Source organism: Daktulosphaira vitifoliae, unplaced genomic scaffold (assembly GCF_025091365.1).
Source record: "Daktulosphaira vitifoliae isolate Bord-2020 unplaced genomic scaffold, ASM2509136v1 Scaffold_4, whole genome shotgun sequence".
Lineage (NCBI taxonomy): Eukaryota > Metazoa > Arthropoda > Insecta > Hemiptera > Phylloxeridae > Daktulosphaira > Daktulosphaira vitifoliae.
In genome coordinates this window covers 41,274,695-41,291,942 of record NW_026099575.1, presented here as the reverse complement: position 1 = coordinate 41,291,942, position 17,248 = coordinate 41,274,695, and the positions used below count along the sequence as shown (strand labels likewise).

General features: G+C 28.9%; 1 long non-coding RNA gene across 2 annotated transcripts in view; it reads left to right on the top strand.

Moving 5' to 3' along the window:
- LOC126904696 (uncharacterized) overlaps positions 1-17,248 on the top strand; it is a 53,606-nt gene that overhangs the window by 17,200 nt on the left and 19,158 nt on the right. For both annotated transcript variants that reach the window (XR_007703801.1, XR_007703802.1), the window contains exons 2-3: positions 731-800; positions 1,266-1,332. This is a non-coding gene — a long non-coding RNA (uncharacterized LOC126904696). The remainder of the gene's footprint in view (positions 1-730; positions 801-1,265; positions 1,333-17,248) is intronic.

Here is a 17,248-nt window from a genome sequence, read left to right as displayed (position 1 = left end):
AATTGACTTAAAACAACGAGCTCTGTAAATAAAATTAACTAAACAGAAATAAATGTTCATTTTAGATACAGTAAACACGTAACGTTTACTGAATTGCAATGCATTTTTATCGGCGCGCAACGCAAATAAAAAGTAAGCATATTTTGTACAAGTCGAAATTTTTTTTATTAAAAAGTCAATAATACAATTTATTTAAAATCAGTCGTTTTAAAAATATGTAGTCCAAATCGAATAACAGCGCACAAGTTACTACTCGAATGAATAGAACGTTTTAAGGAATACTTTGCTAAGCTTTTAAAATGTATTTTAATAGAAAGTGATGTGCATGTGTATTGTTTTGGGGTAGCATTGTTTGTCATTCTTATATAACTCCCTGGAAATGTATTGTGCCAAACATGGTCGCCGGTTCAGGCGTTATTGTCAAAACATCTTACTACAGAGACTATTATTAAATCAAAATCGTCTTTCATTTAATTTGTCGACTCTAGTGTTTGCACGATGAAAATACCTTTATGCCTATCGGGATTACATTAAATGGGTTTCCGTCGGAGTGTTCAGTACATTCCAACACTATTGACTTAACAATGAAATATCTCAATAGAGAAGTTACAGAAACGACCAACACTGGGTTTTAAAAATAATAGTCAATTCATTTATAGGTTCCTTATTGTTACGGTTAAAGTGTTGCTATTAACGTTCCATTTTTCAACTTTTATCATATTTGTTTCAGATTTCGGCTAGCATTGTGAGCTGAAAATAAAAAAACCGCAATTGCCAAAAAAGACGGTGTACATCAATAGGTGAGTATGATGTGCTAAGTTTCATATTTTATTATCACTGGATTGATGAAAATAGCTATTTTATTTATTTGTTAGCGTGACACCTAATAATGCACTACGGGAACTTTAATAAATGCTAATAATACACAAAACTTTTTTTTTTTTTGATATGTCATCAATGATATATTCAATGATTTGTTGTTTGCAGTTGAAGTTCAATGAAATTTTAAATGATAAATAATTTTCCTAACTCAAATTAAAACTTTAGTTAAATTCGTTTATTTATTATCTTACACGTATTTTAATTAAATTTGAAAATTATCAAAACGTATTATTTTTGTCGTCCTTAATTACACTGTCCTTTATCAAAGTCACGTATATCTCAGTTATCGCTGACGTGCGGTTGAATGTGAAGGCATATCTTTTCTAATTTAATGATTATTTTACTGAAATAAACCTAGAGCTTTTTTTTTTTTTGTTTTTTAGTCACAGACATAATAAAATGAATTTCGGGTTGCAGATAACTAAAAAAAATTGCTGTTTTTTCTTTCGAGTAAGTATTTACCTTTAAATTTAAGCCTATCGAAGGCTTTACGGTTATATCTAACTGTCTGTGTGTGTGTGTGTGTGTGTGTGTGTGTGTGTGTGTGTGTGTGTGTGTTTCGATTATTAACCCTCTTGCCGTCGACAACGATAACGGAAGCACCAAACGTTTAACGAACCGGAAAACCAAACCGCTCCCGTCGCCGTAAGTCTTCCAAAGCTCATAGCCACCGCGAAGATCTGTTCTCGACATATATTTATTGCCCTATACCCTCATAATTTTCTGTGCCTTGCAGCAACCACCCACACATGGATAAACACTCAGGACACAGTTATTATTATTATATTATTGTCATTATTGTGTTTCAAGTGCATTGTAAAGGGCCCGGCTTATATTACTTATTAAACAGGCCGGCAGAGGGTGTTTGACTGACTTGAATGGGATCAACATAGTTAGAATTTAGTTTCTTGAGTCAGTTTTGACGCGTAACAGGAAATTAACCTGTCTAAAGAAAATATTAATGAAAAGTGATCTAGCAGTAAATCCCAAACTATGGCTCTAGTAGAGAAAATTGTTATATAAATGAAGTGTTTGAAAAATAGTTGGCGGTAATATAAAATAAATCGTATCCACTCATGTCTGGTCAAATTCAAAAAGCCATTATGTTTTTTATTAAAATTAATATTTATGTAAACGCTTAAAAATTAATTACCTCGTAACGCAACTATGAATTAACAGTTTAAACTTTAACTGATATGATTGAGTTGAAACCGTATGGTTCAAGATGCGTACACCTTAATAAAGTAATTTTTATTACACTTTGATGGTTTTAAACGAATTGTCCTTGTAATTATACTTAAATATTTCTTATGGTGTTTAATTTAGTGCATAAGCGCAAATTGAGAGGAGAAAATTTGGTTATCCTGAATTCAAGGAAATCTATGAATATTATTTTAAATAAAAAGAATTTTAGGTAGGAAGAAATTAGATAAATCCTTCAAAAATGTTGTTCTAATTGCGATTTGATTTGATATAAAAACGTATTTAGGGACGTAATCGTATATTGGATTTTATATCATAGTATTTCTCTTACAGAAAATCCTATGCATGTAATTTCAATGATAGTAGAACCCTTAAGTACATGCTTTTACATCGCCTTCTTACAAGGCAGACAAAATTCATTGGGAAATCGAATGTCGGTAGACACATACTTAAAATATACTTAAAATGTTTATTGCGGCGGTCGCTTCTCAAGTGTTTACAAAAGGCTTGGCTGTGCCTTTCGGGTACAAAGAACTGTGGCATTTTGTGTTGTAAAGTTTGAACTCGTGGGAAATGTACAAGCAGTTATGCGATTTCTTTTAAAGTATATATATATATATATATATTCAGTGCGTTCTGGATTGTCATTTTTTCATTTGTATTTTCTTAAAAATTGTCTAGAAAAAATACAATATGAGAAATTCTACATCTCAGAACGTACAAAATTATTTACAATGATAAATTCAATCAATTTGTAAAAAGTATTTAAAATTTGATTAAAAAAATAAAAATAAAAAAATAATTTAAATAAGTTGAAATTCTTGACATTTTACTTTACTGAATCGGCTAAAAAAAAAAAAACCAACTTTTATTTAGTTGTCCTCAAGTTTTTATAATATAAGAATATCCAACTCTATCCAGATTATTTTTCCAATTTGAATTTTTTCTATTTGTTATCAGTTTCTATTGATACTGCTTCTGTGGTGATTTTACAAGTGTCCATGCAAAGAAATTTATATCCCCGGGGATAAATCCTCTATTATCCATGTCTTTAGTTTGCCAAACACATAGTCTGTTGCCGAATAAAGTTTACCGGAGTAAGAAAAGACAACAAAAAAAAAGAAAAGAGTTAACAGCAGTGGAAATAGTGGTGACGACAAGAAAAAGTTTTGTTCGGATAAAGTTTCATCGGCCAATAATCGAAGTCGGGAAACGTTTTAAAGAATTTATAAGTTTGTTGGTAACTGAGACGTAGATTGATTTATCGAAATTGAATACTGATCATTATTATTCTGTCTTGATCCTTATATTTTCCAACATTTGGTGCATTGATAGATTCTCTTTTTTGACTACTTTAGAAGTGAAAACTTGTATGATATTGGGGTGTTATTTATTATGTTTTGTTCGAGTTTGTCTGGTGTCGAACAGCTTGGCCAAGTTTTAATATCCAATAACTTATACTGATGGTGGTCTGCTATTATCAAAGAAACCAAACAACATATTGCACTAGCATAGTATTATGACGAATTATAATAAATTCACCGACACCCCTTTATCCATTATTCATGAGTCATACACAAATTGTATACAAGATCAAAAGTTTAATTTATTTATTCTGAGCTTGTATGATGTTACTGGTAACGTAACATGGTTATAATAGTTGTTGTTATGTTTAATTTTATAAATTAGAATTTATTTTATTTTTAGTCGCATTGATGATCATACAATCTATAATCATTACCGTTATATTTAAATTTAAAAATTATAATTAATCGACTATCCAAAAGAACTAGCCTTAGGCACACAAACGAAACGAAAACTCCAATAATAAAAAATAAACCAAGTTGAGAAGTAGCAACTGCGCAATAACAATTAGTTATAAGTTTTTTTTTTTTAATAATAAAACTCTTGTTTCCAGGAAGAAAAATATTCAAAGAAGCGAATTTTTTTTATTAAAGAGACTTTGCGTTATTGCTTCTATTAAAAAGTATTTAATATTATTGGCAGGTGATTTAACCTTGTGTGTGGCTGAAACCGGCAAACAAATAAAAAATTAACAGTAAAAGACATACCCACGCGTATTATAGTGGCAGTTGTGAACACGGTGATATATTAAACGTACCAAAGACCAATCTGAATATAACGGTATTTGATAAAAGGTTTTGAATCTTTTTTCTCTCCCTAAAATCTGCGTGTCAAAGTGATGGAGAGGCAAAAATGAAAAGAAAAATATAATAAATTAGATTTCTTATCGGTTCTTTCCGCCAAATTGTTGGTAAAAGGAATGAAAACCTTCGTTTTTTATCGGGCTTTTTTACGAAATTCAAATTAAGACTTTCTTTTGCACAGTTATGAGAAATATAAATATACTACATAATGATTTATTCGCAAGTTTTTTTTATTTGAAAACTTACACAAATGTCATAATTTGTAACGGAAAAGAGCAAAATAAAATGTTTAATTCGTTAAATATTCAATTTAAACGTTCTATTGTCAAAAAAAAAAGAAAAAGGAAAATATTTAGTAAAATCATACTAGATGATGCACTTTAATATTTTTCTATATTTATGTTTTAGGTTTTATTACTCATAAAAGTTAGTAAAACCATCAACGTTAGAATAATAAGTTTGAAGTAATAAGTTAAGTTATTTTTTATAAATTGTAATATTATTCTCATGACTACAGTACTTTTTCGTTAGGCTGAATTGACAAGTTTGAGATTGAAAACAGTTATTATGAAATGCATAAAACAGGGTGATCTACTAACTATGTTTCGCCCAATAATTTCAGGAATTATTAGTAATGCTTGCATTTAAATTAAAACGAAAAAAATACAATTTTGTCACCAATTTTTTACCCTTGTAATTTTACTTTAAACTTTCTCCTGCTACGTCGTAAAAACACTAATATATTTTTAAAATAATGTCTCAAAGTATTTTTGAATCAAATAAACACGCACGCTTCCTTAAAAAAAAAACTAATATTTATATGAGTTTAAGAAGAAAGAAAAGAGGATTGAACATATTTTATGTTTTAATTTTAGTGTGGATATTAATAAATTTTGAAAAAAAAAAAAAATTAGGCTATTGAAAATATCGCGTTAGACATATTTAGTGGATCATTCTGTATGCTGGAAATAATACTCGGAAATTTGCAAATTATCTTAGAAAAATTCTGTTTTTTCATAATCCGATGGTTAGTAGTTTAAAATTTTACAATAAAATTTATCGGAAAACGTCTTAAAAGAATCGAAATCCTGTCAGAGAACAAATAAATAATGGAGATCTTGCTTCGGCTGCTGGTAACCAAGTTCAGGGTAGAAGACCGGAGCATACATAGAGAATAGGATAAGAATGAAAAGCAGAACGAGAAAAGAATATATTATCTATATGCATATACCATTGCAGCGTAAAGGTTTTTTGACGTTAATATATTCAAAAATGGAAATGGTCAACCAATATAAACGTCTGGAATTGTTGTGCTCGATTTCTGAAGTCTAGTAAACTCAAATTTACAGCAAAACTTGCACGCGTACCATGTTTACTCAGTAATTTGAGGTCATTATCATTATTTAAAATATAACAATTCATTTCTTCAGTGCCTTAAAAAAAAAATTTTTTTTTACTTTCTCCTACTTTTCATATAAAATATTCAAGAGGCAAAGCAGCTTATAAGCTTATAATATTCAACCAAATACAACGTGAAATATATAATAACGTTAGAAATGAAAACATAAAATCAAGTCATTTGTGATTAGCATTTGAATTTACAATTACAAAATATCCATTTCCCAAAAATCAAGTAATATTGGTTTATAAGTGGTTTCGTTGAGAAAAGTAAGTTACTTCTGTATAAGTTACTTAGAGCTTAAGAAGTAAAAGCATATTTTAGCAAAGCAAAGAAATTACTAGGAAGAAAAAACTCGTTACAGTCACTGCACCGAAAACGTAATATTCACTAGTCCACTGGGATTTTTGTTTCTCCGGAATTGAAATCAGCAAGTTTTACACATTTCGTGTATAGATATATAGTGTACGGGAACATTATATATACTTTTGAAACGCAAAAGTTTCTTTTATGTGCTACAAAGGTTAACCAACCGAAGGTATAACCAAGAATCGTGGTCATTACTCATTAATTTATTGAGAGATAATGTCAGATGAATTCTTTTTATAGTAATAATTTATTCCGACAATAAAAAAAAATGTATATTTATATGAGGTTTTTTTAGCGATCAAAGATCTCAAACTTTTGATAGTCAAAATGCTAAATAATACTTAAAGTTTTGATTTAGGGCAATTTATGTTAAACATAAATGGAACATTACCTAAGTTATTCATTTTTATTTTGATATGAATACTTTAATTATATTATTCAAAACAGTTTTTTTCGTATTTTTAATTAAACTTCTAAGACTTTCAAAACATATTTTTCAGTCCTTCATTTTCCAATAATATTATTTTATTATAATCCCAAATTATTTTTATCCTGTATAAATCAATTAATCCAAGACTACGACTTTATAATAATTAGATTAAAATAAAATTTGTTCAAAAATATATGATGAATTTTGAGTTGTTTTTTAAAATTAAAATTTTACACCTTAATCAAGTCAAAATTGACAATTCAAATCAGATAACAATTTCGAAACAAATGAAGTTGTGTAACTAAAAATATTTCATATTTAATACCTAAATATTTTAATTGAATCAAAAACTTGTTAAAGAGAAAACTTTCAAAAATGCATCTTAATAATAAATAGGAAAGTTACTCTATTAAACGATTTCTTCTGAAATTTTATTATTTTAAAGTATTTATTTGTTTGATGAGTTACTGCTAACACAATAAATTTGCGATGAATTCAATAGAAAAACAAGGTGTTGTTTGTCTCCAGTGTTTGCACTACCACTAAAAAAAGGAAAATGGAATACCTCACTTTACTTTATAGTACTAATGTCAATGTTTTTAGATTTGTTCTTTGAATGTCGAATTTCCATATGCGTTTATTTTATCAAATTAAACAATTCGGTATTTTTCATCTGAAATGTAAATTAAACACTTTTATTTATAATTTCGAACGAGTGTAATCTTGATTACACTTTTCGTCATTTAATTATAAAAAACGTTTACAAATAAAGTCTCTCGTTAAATCCGCAATCTGATTAATAGATGTTTTGTTGTATATCAGAGTAAGGATTATATATGAACCTACCTTTTTATCCGAAAAAACTGCAGTTATCTAACGACAGTGAATTGGATTATGTCCAGTCATGGTCCACAACTAAGCGCACAGCATTGGAAGATCGGCAAGGAGACAAAATATCGCCCCATAACCATTATGTACTAGTTTTGCGGCCTTAACGTGTGTGTGATTTAAAAATAATGTTAAATGGCAATAAAATCATAATAAATCTGTAGCCCGTGAACCCCAAGAATTGCTTAGTAGACGCCGATTTTTACTGCCTGTGATGGCACACCAGCCGTGTAATAATAACGAGAGAAAATAAAAAAATATAAATTTATATCCTTCTTTACCTTCTGTCTTCAGTATTTTCATCTTAGTAACACTGATGGAAGAATGAATAAAATACGCGAGGGCGATAAACACCGATATTGGCGGTCCAAACACGAACGTTATTAAACGGAAGTATTATAAAAATATATATCTCACACTAAATATAAATATAGGATACTCGTTGAACAAAAGGGCAAAATGTCAATATTCTTGGAAGTCACGACTAAAATCGCAAGATATTAAATACAAAATCTATTAAATCTCAATTAATTCATTAAATTTATTTATTAAAAATCTACGAAAGATGATATTTCATAAAAGATAAAAAATCTAGTATTTCGTTGCAGCATTTGGTGTATTGAGAATAATTTAATATCCGTATTGGTTTTTAAAAATCATTATTACTGAATCCAATATAGATAGTTACAAGTAAAGAACTCATTTTAGTCATAAGCTCTGAACATTTCGGCGAGTAACACATTATTTTGTTTTGTCAGTTTGATGTTCAATAAAAGGTATGTTGTTGAAATGGTTCACATATAGGAACTACCGAAATGATACCGCGTGGTGACGGTAAAGAAGCAAAAAATGAAAATTTATTATGTTAGCACGTGTGTTGTTACAAAAACGCACCAGGTAATTTCGAGAACACAATAAAACGTATAAATTTGTCGCTGCTACGAGGGCAAAAAACTGCGTCCTTTCGTTTTGCTCACTACTTTCATAATAAGAAAAATAAACCAAATAAATCAGCTCTAGTACAATGTATTTATGCAAGAACGTGTCCCGATGTCAAGTAAACGCAATCGTAATGTATTCTTTTTTTAAGCGTATGACGTACATTTTTCCACTTCAAATTAAAAGATTTTTATTCGATTGCTGTAAATCTTATGAACTCATCTTAAGAATAATGAAATTAAAAACGAGTTAAAAGAAAATTATGATAGACAGTACTTGGTACTGTCTTAATTGTTCTTCTTGCTAATTGAATTTGCACAACAAACTGTTATACATCTTTTTGTTCAATGATTCTTAACTATCAAGTAGGTACTCTATCAGATAAATTTTTCACTTAAATGTAATGTAGTAATTCTGTGGTGTTTTGGCAAAGAAAAATAAGTGTAAAATTGCAACTTTTGGAAAAATGAAGTTGAAATTTTGAAAATTTACTAAAACAATTGTTTTAGTCTAATTAGTATTGGAACAAAACATAATTATTCATGAACTTATTTTCATATTATATTTTATGACAATTTAAAAAATAATTGAGTTAGTAAAATTATAATGAAAAATAAAAACATTCGTCTAAGTTATCCTTTTTGGCATATACATTTTTGACTTACAAGCAATATCCCAAATTTATAATGTTTTCTCCTTACATTTACATTTCTCATTACAAATAAAATACATTTAACTCAAAATACATTTCCTCCTTCACTGTAAAAAATATTTATTAAATTATTTTATTAAAAAAATAAAATATATTAACTAATAGTTCTTATTTATTTGATTTTTTTGATTATAGTGTTATAATAATCTTACAAAGTGTCGTATTTTCAGACTAAAACGCATTGAGTCAGTTTATTCTTTGTATATAAGAGGGTAAGTCAACATGACTCATTATGCACAGAGTTATAATATGTGTAATAATCTCATTACATTGGCGATTACTCTGTTATCGCCTTAGTGATAAATAATCTCAAGACAGATTAGATCATTTAGATCAGTTACATTTAATCATATTTTTCATATATGAATACTTATTTTAAAAATTATACTAGACTTGTCTTGTTATGCTTAAACGCAGAGAATTTTTTTTAATATTTAAATCTTTTAACCCCAAATTTACTTTTTCTTTCTTATCTTTCTTTGTCCGAATATCAAAAAATTGTTTAATATCAGAACTAATTTAACATTATTAGGTGAATTTGTAAATTAGAACAAGTTATATTTTCTGTGAGCTCAACAATTTTATTTATTAATTTAGTGATAGTTGATTGAAAATAATGACTTTCGTAATTATTTTTCATTAAAATCATATTAAATAAGTACTGATAACTTGGATGATTAATTGGTCTCTATTCTATATTTTCTTCGTTTATCATGACAAGTAATTTTCTTTTCTGTCGTTTACAACCAATGACAGAAAATGAAATTAATATAATTATATTATAATAATAAAATTTAACTTTTTTCAAAATATGATTATATGTGCTACTTTTTAATAAACAAGGTTATTGTAACTTATACCAACTTCTCTTAAATAATACCAATAAAGTTTCTAATATTTACAATAAATGGGAAACTTTGGATCTTATATATTTGTTTTGTTCTTTAAGATCATACATCACATCAAATATTATTAGGATATATGGTTTTTAAATAAAAATCATGTATATTTATTAGTTATTTTCAATGACAGATATTAAATTTATGTTATTGGCAAATCGCTAACTTTTCAGTATATTTATAACACGATAAAAACTTTTTAGTTTTAACGTGTATCTCTATTAAATTTGTTACTTTATACTTCACGTCCCATTATTGACATTTGTCGAGACTAAAATAAAATATTCACAAAACAACTAGCTATTATTGTCGAAGACTCAGAAACACAAACACAACTTAAACCAAATTCTTATTTACTTATTCAGAGTTGTTATTATTGACTAAATGTTTATTGGTACGAATTTTAAAACTTTATATTTAACAGAACTAAAGGATTGCGTCGTAATTACTCCAATAAAAAAGTTACAAAGATAAATGTCTCAATGATAACATATCTTGTAATGCTAGAACTTTATAATTATTTTAAGTATCATAAGCATTGTTTTTTTAATTAAAACTAATAAAAATAAATGAAACATATTTCATAATCTACTCGGAAAATTATTTTTTACGAACAACTTTTTTATTTATATTATATTTCATGTATTTTGTAGCCCAATCTTTCATTACATAATAAGTATTATATAATAATAGTGTAACTTTGAAATAAAATGATTTTATATAAAAAAAAAATTAATCTGCTACACTGTCTCTCCTCATAGCTGTTATATTTCAGTGAAATTAAACCCGTTTATATGTACCCTCACTTTTATAATGACCAAAATTCCTACACACTAATAATTAAATGTTTCCCTTCTTTTAATTTCTAGTTATGTTAAACATTTTTTGTGGAGTCATGAATCTACAATGCAAACATGCACATGTTCTAATAATGCAAACCGCGTACAATTAATTAAAAAAAAACATTGTGACCCACAATTCGCTTACATGCTGACAAGTGTAGCACATTCAACCAACGACTGCGTTTTGTTGTCATTTAAATTCGTACGCAAAACAAAATGAATATAAATAAAAAAGAACCGTTCATACACAAAACTTGCTCGAAACCCGCACAGTTACTTACAAATATTTTTGTTTAAACAGAATAAAGTAAGAGAATGAAAGAATTAAAACTGTTGCTTTTGTTTATGCGTAACAAATAAATGTAGAAATATTGTTTTGTCCGGAAGGAAATATTAAACGATCTCGGGGGTTTTAAAGATAGCAGAGATGGCCTTTCTCTGAAAAGGGGTCAGAGAAGTTAACAGGGTAGGTGGGGTTGGGGCACGAGCAAATATTTATTTAAGTACGAAACTTTGCCAATAAATGAAGTTTTTTTTATAAGAGTTAACGTTCCGCTGTATAGTAAACTGGTTATTATTATTTTTTGCCTCAGTGGCGTTTTTAACTTGCGAAATCTTGTTATTTTGAGAATATATTTTTAATCAAGTTCTTCGTTAAGAACTATAATATTTTGGATTTCCATAGAAACAAAAATAATTACATATAACTGTCTATTAAAAATACAACCATAATTATTTTTAACGGTTTTGCATGTAGTAATAAAATAAGATAGTATCAAAAAAAATCTGAGCACAAACTTTTCAAATATTTTTCATAGTCAAAATATATCTGAGAATCGGATATCGACCGAATAAATTCTTAAAATGTGTTTTTTACTATATATCTTCAAACAATTTCAAAAAAAAAAACACGTGGTTATATGTTAGTACTACAATATAATTACAGTCACATTTTATCTCTCTTGAAAATGTATTATATTTTTTTTTTCATACAGCGAATGGTAAATAGATTTTCATGTCCACAAACTATTTTACTCTGTTTTTCAACAAAATATTAAATTACATTGTTTTTGATTAATTAATTTGTATTGTATGCCTTGCTTGGAATTATGAAAACGTTGAAGTTCCTATTTATTTATTTTATGCAAACCAAATTATAACAAATGCATATTAATAACATATATCTTCGATGTAACTCATAAATGCTTAGTTTACTGCGGTACTCAGTTCGCACAACATATCTGCACTTTAATTATTAACTTTATTATTTATTCTACTCCTGCGAATTGTACACCATTATATTATTCAAGACTTTGTTATAATGAATCTATACTCAAAAATAATTATGGAATAAATGTATTCTCGTGGGTTTTCTACTGACTAGTATCTTAAATTAATATTTTCCGTAGAAAATGTTTAACTATTTTCTAAGATTTTAACAGTGTTCGTTAAATGGATGCTATAGGTACGATTATTATTAAAAAAAATACACATTACATTGGTATATTATATTTCGAAATATTGATGAAAGTTATATGTGCATATTAAATTTAAGTTTTGATGCTGCTATAATTCGCATTTATGGCCATAATTGAGCTTTTATGATTATAAATAATCGTGAAATAAGCGAAGAAAACTAAGAGTGTTAATTTATGACTCGAGAGCATTCAGAACCCTCATTATCCTTAAATGTGCGCTTATGGTTTGGTAATGAGCTGTTCAACTGCCACGATTTGAATTTTATAATTTTCGCTGCGCCTCAAAAGTAATTTATGACTAATGCTGGATTTAAATGTACTTCAAAAATAACTTAAATAAAAATATGTTATTTATTCGGACAATATGATTAAATTCACTTTTCGAGTGGCTGTCTTTTGTTATTTTCTTAAAACTATTTTCATTTTCACAGATTTTATTACTTTTCGGCAATATTAATTTAAGTGTCAGCACTAGTGACACTTAAAAATCTATCTCACAGTTTTCTCGGGTGTAAAAAATGTGATGTCATTATTCTAATACATTTGCAATAGGTAGTATGGAAAACTTTTAACCCGTTTAAGTGGCTACAAATAATAAATCAAGCAATTGTTTTGCTGTACTCTCACTATCTAACCTCCTTTTCTCAGTATGGCGACAACTTTGTCAAACTACATCACCTGGTGCTCGGAAATAACTCATGACGAAGCACAGATATAGGTCTACCCATATATTAAGTTATATTCGTTTTAAACCCTCGGCCATTTGGACCCGGCACACGTCCAAGGATCCTTTTTCTGGTGCTTGGCATTGATGGAACTGCATTAGGGTCGTGCGCTATCGATTGCTAAAACGCGCGATAAAATAAAACGAATAAAATAAGTATCAAGACGGACGACCGTCCGGTCACTTTGCTTGTCTACCTGCGTATTCCCTGCGTAATCAAGTAGTTCTAGGCGTCTTTCATCAGTGACAAGATATCCAATCAAATTTGTCGACTCTAGTGCAATATACCTTACACGGTTTCTGTAAACTTCAATCCACTTTAGCACCCAAAACTTAATTTCCACTTGAAAAGTTTGGGGAAACACAAAATCTGATATTGGTCATAATCCTATTACGGCGTTAACAATATTTTATACGGCACGTCTCTTGCACAAGTCATTTTTTTTTTTTTTTTTTTTTTTTTAATACCTTTTTTGTGTAACTAATTGAGATAATTTTCATTTATACTGGCTGAAACTAATGATCTATTTCCTAATAATTTAAGATACTGCCGTGTATACTACAGTTGTTTTGAATGAAACCCGCGAAAACTTTTAATGTGCATAATTACTTGCAAAGAAACTTTTATTTCGCTAACTTCTTTCGACAATAGATTTAATACTAAAGGCTATGGTTTGCATCCCAGTGTTTACATATATTTCTTTAAACTTGCTTTTGTTATTATTTAAAAAGTGGCATCAGACCAACAGAGAAATTTTAGTCAATATCGAAGAATAATTATTTAAGATGGGGTCAATTAAAACGTCGATAACGCTAACATGGAAATTCTTCGCTGTTTTCCACAAAAATCTAATGTACACAAAGTCTAAATGTGATGGTAAAAAAACTGCTGTTCGACATTACATGAAAATGAACGGTTTTTATTCGAGGAAGTAATTGTCAAAAATACAAAATATGCAAAGGTGTTAAAGTACAATCAATTAAAGTGCACTACAATGAATTATTCAAACGTCAACTTTTATTATTTAATTATAAACGAACGGGTTCGTTTGATTTTTGAAGTAGCTGCTACATATCATTTCATTAGGACTGTTAAAGGCACATCAAATATTAAAAGTCGCGCGATTTTCGTTTTGTTTTCATGGGCAATTTCCTCTGTGATTGCAATTGTGGTTAAGTCCGTTAAACGGGCAAATGTTTTAATGTCGACGCACAACTTTATGAACATCAGCTCTACTGTTTACGCGAACCAGCCGTAGTAATATTGTCCGGGATCAGTTTAAGTAAACATTCATATTCACACGTGATTTCATAGCGGCGCTGGGGATTATATTTACCGGAACGTTAGTGGCAAAACGAGTCCAGCATCTCTTACTACTGCGCTGCTACCCTCTATTCTCATTCTGAGCATTGAGCGCGACAAGATTAAGCACATTGCACACCAGAATTAGCATAAAACGGTCATTAAAATACACGAAAACTGTGTAATACACTGGCTCAACCTTTAAGCTCTCTGTCTCCCAGCTGAACTAAAGAAAGGAATACTGACTAGGTAAACAAGTCGGTCCGGATAACATAACCCAGTGCAAACTGAAAGCCTCGTTTAGTTCAACGGCTAGGTAAAAATTATTTCCTTTGTATCTACACGAGTAAGTAAGCCGATATTGCATTGATTTTTTTGGGGTGGGTTCATATTTATATGATTAAATTACAAAAGCCATTTGGCTTTGTTTGTTAAACACGAAACTTAAAAAAACAATGATTATGAAAAAGCACATTGCGAATCGCAAGTATAATAATTCAATGAAATAGATGTTATTAATTATGTTCTGCCTTCGAATGGTTATGTTAACCAGTAAAGGTTTTTTCCGCGACAAAAAATCATAAATCTGGATCCACTCACTTTTATAAATTCCATCGATGCAACGAATCGACCACGTTTAACAAAGTAGAGTATTGAACTAGATGGGAAACTCTAACGACGATACTTTATTTTTATACCAATTGCGATTACCATCGATGAATTGAACCTCATAAGAGTTAGACAGAAAACCATAATATATTGTTCATATTCATGTCTAGCGGCGACTTTATTTAACTCCAAATAAAGATTGAAATTTACCATTTATTACATATTTTCATCTTGACGTATTTAATCGGCAATAACATTGAGAAAGTACAATTGTGCAATTTAAAATAAATCCGAGTAACTATTTTTTGAATGGTAAAAGATACGGGAATTCGTGAATTATAGTTTTTTTTCTCCTATTTTAATCTTTAAATGTTCGATTTTTGTTTATTCTGTTTTGTAATATTGTTTAACATTGAATACTATGAAAAATAATCTAACTGGTTTTATGATGTTGGTTTAGATGATTAAATTATCATAGTTATAAGACCTTAATAGCATTTATGTTAACGACTATTGACAAAGCACATTAATGAGCTTAAGCCTGTCTTAGTTTAACTAATGAGTTTATTATTTGCATGATAAATTTTAAATATTAAAGTAATGTGAAATTAGTAGATCATTAATGTGAAATTATCTAAAATAATTTTACATCCGAGCTAGTTAAGCGCATTAAATAGTTGAAACTTTTTGAGTTTTTGGTGCTATCATAATACTCAACTCAAGATGTTTCGAATGAAATCATAAAAAATAGTGACGCTAATTACTATAGTTATTATTTTAATTTTAATAAAAAATCAAACGTTTCTCATAAGATCCAGTAAAAATATAATAAAATATCTGCAAAAATCATCGCACTCAGTGTCACTGCCAAGATAGACCAATAAAAACGTGGTAAATAAATACATTAAGTATATCTGCCATCGCGGACGTGGTCTTAAGAGTTATCTCAATAAAGCGTTGCCAAAAATGTTCGTAACAATCTCCCCGACGCGAAATGTGTGATTGATTACGCAAGTAACTCGGTGAAAGGAATTACCCATAATCCTCATTGGGGTAAAGTGAAGGGCTTAGGGGTTTTCTTTGGACGTTTCGGGGAACCTTCTTATTGAATGTGTACTTGGTTCACTGTATGAGACCGGCGCTCAATGAAACTGATGAAATTATTGTACTAAAAACTTGTGGAAACAGTGCCGTCACAGATTACAGTCATATCTTTGGTTTCTAAAAATTAATAACTATCGAAAATATCAGTCATTCATATCATAAAACTACAGAAAAATATCTCGATATTGAACATTGATTGAATCAATGAATTTGACATTTTTTTCGCTAGTTTTATTTCATTGTTTTTAAGTATTTGCGTTCTACAGGCACGCCTGCGATTGAAGTCTTACTTCTTACATAAAAAACGTTGATAATTTTTTTTAAATAAGTCCAATTTTTCACTTAATTAATTACGTTAGTGCTTACCCTAATGGATGATGGCTTGAAACGAACTATATAATATTATAGGCAAAATCCAACTTTATACAAAATTACAAAACTAAGATGAAAAACTATCAACAGTTCTCATCACTATTTATTAAAACTAACAACGATGAATATTAATAGAGTCTACATTTGAAACTTAAACTTGTTTTATAGTTTCCCTAATAAATATAGAGTTCCAACAATTTAAAACACCTTTCAATAACAAGTTTTAAGTTAATAAAGTTCAAACACAGGAAAGTAATTTTAATAATGCACTCGCATATGACCTATAAACTACTCAAATCATCCATCATAGTTTCAAGAGTATTTGATCGTCACTTTGATTAGTGTTTGAGTATAACACGAGGAAAATTTTTTTCTTTTACGATTGTTTGATGTTTAGCTATTGGTCGACGATTTGAATAAATCATTAGATCAAAATATTTTAAAGAAACATGTGTATTTAATCTGCAACAGCAAAAGTTTTCTATTTAAATAAAATGTTAGTTCAGACGATATAAAATTTCACATATAGCTGAAGATTATCATTTTCGATTTCCAGCTGTTTTTTTATTAACTGATTTCAACCTAATTAATTAGACGATTAGTATTATTAGGAATGTTTGTGTATTGATCAAATGTTGATCCTTATGTTTTGGTGCTTTTCTATCGCGTAAATAATTTATTAATACTCTTTGACGATGAATTTTCGCCAAGATGACGTTTTTTGAACAAATATTATGAATAACGACAGTCCCGTCAGCTTGTAATTCGATAAGCTTAGGAATACGCCCTTTTAATATACACCCAACACAACCGTTAGTAACGTAATCCTGTAATTAATAAACAACGTATCGGTGTCACATACGCCATGGGACCCAGTAAATTAATATTTTGATGTTAGGAGTATGTGTCTAATAAGGGACTACTATG